Source organism: Cyprinus carpio, chromosome B16, assembly GCF_018340385.1.
Source record: "Cyprinus carpio isolate SPL01 chromosome B16, ASM1834038v1, whole genome shotgun sequence".
In the NCBI taxonomy this organism is placed as follows: domain Eukaryota; kingdom Metazoa; phylum Chordata; class Actinopteri; order Cypriniformes; family Cyprinidae; genus Cyprinus; species Cyprinus carpio.
Window position 1 is genome coordinate 6,439,072 of NC_056612.1, and position 4,403 is coordinate 6,443,474.

The window sequence follows — 4,403 nt, forward strand, 5'->3', positions numbered from 1 at the left end:
TGTTCTGAAAAAAGAATTTTTCAAGATTATTCAATCACAAATATCACACCAAAAATACTGTGTATGTTGCATTTTACTTCTGAATATGTTCAAGGTTATTCAATTTAAAGTTGCCTACTAAATATACTGTTGGGTAGTTTAATCTACAACAATACAACATTTTTTAAAATATTATATTTTTGTAGTGCTGCTGTCCTGTGAGGAAAAAAAAAGAACATTTTAGTACTTCATATTTTTAAAAGGATACTTAATGAATGTACTTCCTTACCTCTGATTATTTTGAAAATGACAGAATCAACATTTGTCAGAATATTAATAACCTGTCTACATATGATCACCATGGTCACAATAAACTATATAAAATCACACTTTTGTAAGATATCAGTCAGCATTTGAACTGCTGTGTGTGTGTGTGTGTGTGTGTGTGTGTGTGTGTGTGTGTGTGTGTGTGTGTGTGTGTGTGTGTGTATTTTGTAGTTTTTCATATCTATCATTACATTATTCAAGTAAGCTCCAAGCCAATTCCTGCATTTAAAGTTGTAATCCAACAAAGGATGCAGCAAACCAGTGTAACTTACCTGGCCTCGGTCTTGGCTAAGCCTGAGGTACATCACCGTCTACTCCATTATGACGTAATACGAAAAACAAAAATTAGCAATTCTGGCTCCACCTATCCTGGCAGGATTATCCTTTCGTCAGCTCTCCTCTCGCACCCTGCGAAGGCAAAGCGTCCTTCATGCACTTCGGAGGACTGGACTTCATATGCCTTGTCCAAATACCCACACTTTTGGCTTTTTTGCACTTGATTACTTGACTACTTATATGATTTTTTCTTATAAAGATCATTGTAATCCTATCTTCAGAGACAGTTATTTCACAAAGCTCAGCTTCTTTGGGTAGGTGGATTTTCTGGAATTCTGTGTTGAGGCACTGACTGGACTTGCATGTATTTCTTCCAATCCAAAGTGTCCACATGTGGTAACAGGGGTTTGACAGTGAAGGGACTGTCACTCTGTCCTTAACAGGGAAAGCAAAATGTCTAAAAAGTCCAAATGTAAAGATACCAAATGCCAACCTAAATGCTAGAGAATTATTTTTACAAAGCTGTGACCAATCATTAGGTCGGTCAATTTCTCCCAAAAGTCTTTAAAAGCATTATGTCTCATCAGGAATGAGGTTGGTTGGGTACATGTTGAAAATGAAGCCAGATGCAGGTGCTCAGGAAGAGATGCAGGGATGGTCTTGTTCATGATGTACTTAATTATAGATTCCAGCTCTTTTGTTGGGGTACAGTAGGCCTATGTCATCTACACTTTCATGAAGTAAACTGGTCTGTTCTGGGACTGTTTGGAATAGCTGATTAAAAGTCTGGAAAAGGTGCCATTTTTCTTGACCTGGCACAAGAACAGCTCCAGGTGTTCTGTTTTACATCATATGGGACCATTATTCTTAAATTAGGCGTAATATGATGCATTTGGCTCATAAACCGAAACACACTTCTTTAAAGATGGTGTTGTAGCCTTTATTGCTACAGACATGGGTTTGTTGTCTTGGGTGGCCAGGCTTTGTCTTTGTAGGCAATCTGTCTTTCTTTTGCTGCCAAACCATTTTAACCCAAACAAGTCTGAATATAAAACTAAAAGACAGGTTCTTCCTCCTGGATGCCCCGCTTGTGCCTTTTGACCTGTTCAGTGAAGCTGTCAACTCAGTCGTTGACAGGTTTTAGGAGGCCACCTTGAAGGTCTAAGTGGCGGCCATAGCTGCTTACCACGCCCCTCTTGGTGGTCAGTCTCTGTGGAGACACCCACTAGTTACACTTTTCCTCTGCAGCGCGCTGAGGGCTCTGGTACGTTCTCGAGTCCCTCCGTGGGACCTGGCTGTGGTTCTGGAGGCTTTCTGCAAACCTCCCTTTGACCCCTCAAGGAGCTTTCAGATCCAGCTCTGACACTCAAGACTGTCTTCCTCCTTGCCATCTCTTCCCTGAAGAGAATCGGTGACTTACATGGCAGTAGAGCTGTAATCGGGCCTTAAAAGTTAGGCCCGACAGGACCCGAGCCCGACAAGTTTCGGCCCGAGCCCGACAAGTACATTTTGATTGACAGCTTTTCAAAAGCCCGAACCCGTTTACAGCCCGACATTATTCAAATGTGCGCACACACACAGCTCTTTTTCCCTTTTGTCAAGAATGAGTCATTTATACATGTTTTAACATAATTTATTCATAACTAACGTAGACTAGACCACTTGGAAGTTGGAATAAAAAAATAAAATAAATCCGCTGTAACATCTTAACATCTCAGCACTCTAAATAGGCATAGGCTCATTTAGCCTATAAATAGACCAACGCACCAATAAAAACAAGTCTTTTTTTAACAAATTAAATTAAGATAAATTTTAAATTAAGATGGGTATTTGGCAATAACGAAATTAAGATAAAGGCTCCGCAGGATTTGCTTCGCCACTATCAGCTGACATTTAATAAAAGAATAATGCCAACATTAGCGTATATAGCCTACTCTGTCCACATTATCCATTTTTAGACTTAATGAATATTTAGTTATCATTTGAAAAACCTTTACTCACAGAGATTTGGCTAATCCTACATGTTTTTGTGGAAGAAAATTATTGAATCCACTGTAGATGGCTTCAGCGCATTCCTGCGCTCACTGATGGTGCGTCATTATTCACTCATTATTCTCATTATAAACATGGTCAAAACTTTTCCACACCTCAGACTTTGCTTTAGTTGCTGGTGCAACCAAAACGTAATCGCCAGAGGCAAGCCTCCGTTATACCTACTCAGCATCCATTTTCGCACCTTTCTTGCGCTAATCGAAACCCATCACATGTCCGCTCATTTACCTCGCAACCGGAGCACAAGCCCGAGCCCGGCCCGAGCCCGCGTAAGATGATACAAATTAAGCCCGAACCCATCGGGTCCCATCGGGTCCCGTCGGGTTCGGGCAAAGATCTTCAGCTCTACATGGCAGCCTCCAAGGCCTTCCTGTCGTGGGTCCCCATGCTTGACATCTGTAACACTGCAGGCTGGTCTGTGCCACTCACTTTCATGAGGTTTAACAACTTCAATGTGCGTGCCACTCCGGCCTCCTCTGTTCTCTCGCCTTAGCTGTGCTTTTCCACAATAGGCAGGGATTTGTGGACATTCTCGTTCCCAGAGCATTTTGATGCAGCTCGTCCAAGGGATCGTCCCTAGGTTACATGTGTAACCATGGCTCCCCGAGGTAACGAGATGCTGAATCCCATTGCCATACTTCCGGCATCCTTGCAAATGCTTCCTTCTTTTACCAGAAGATGGTGCTATCTCCACTGCATGTGCTTTTAAGCTTCCTGGTTGCTACATCACCCCGCCCATGATATCTCGCCACACTGTAGGACTGATTACACATGTGATTCAGAGCGTGGTCACGCTGAATGTGTTCCCATAACATTTTGATGCAGCATCTTGTTCCCTCAAGAAACCATGGTTACACACGTTACCTAGGGACATTTCATGTTATATCGGAGACTCATAGCAGCTGTAACTCATTAGTCCGTTATTTCTCAATCTACAGCTTTGAGTGCATGAACACAATTTACAGTGCATTTTAAACTCTAAATCCAAACCAAGATAAATTTAAAAAGCATATTTCTGAAAGTCTATAGATAAAATAGCATAAAAACAACTTCAAAACAAACAAACCCAAACAGACACAAGCACACCAGCATCTGGGTCAGTACTTGTGCATGCACCCCAACCAACCAATTGGTAGATATGAGTCTCTCAGTTGTCCTCATTGTGAAAAGATGGATCTCAAAATCATACAGTCATTGTTGGAAAGGGTTCAAATACAGAAATATGCTGGAAAACCAAAGAATTTGGGGGACCTGAAGGATTTTTCTGAAGAACCGCAGACAGCACAACCAAGGGACTCATGGACAGCACTAAAAAAAAAAAATTCATGCAGGTAACAACGTATTAAGAATCAAGTGTATATAAACTTCTGAACGGGCTCATTTTTACAAATTCAGCTCTTGTTTTCTCTTGTGGACTATATGTAAACATTTTATGTGAAATATCTTATTCAGATCAGTACTAAATAAACAATAACATGCATTTTGTATGATCCCTCTTATTTTGGTAAAATAATTTGGCAGATTCTGCAAGGTGTATGTAAACTTTTGACTTCAACTGTATATATGTCCCATAGTTATTCTTACAGTTATGCCTGTTAAAATGTATTGTACAAGCTTATGTTAATTGCACTGTTCATTGTATTGCTGTATCGTACCACTTATCATAAATCATGTAACAGCGAATGTTTTTACTTAGGCCTACATATACCATATTTTCTGCCAGACTGTTTCTAATTTGTTTCTAATTGAAACAACAGTTTTCTAATTTG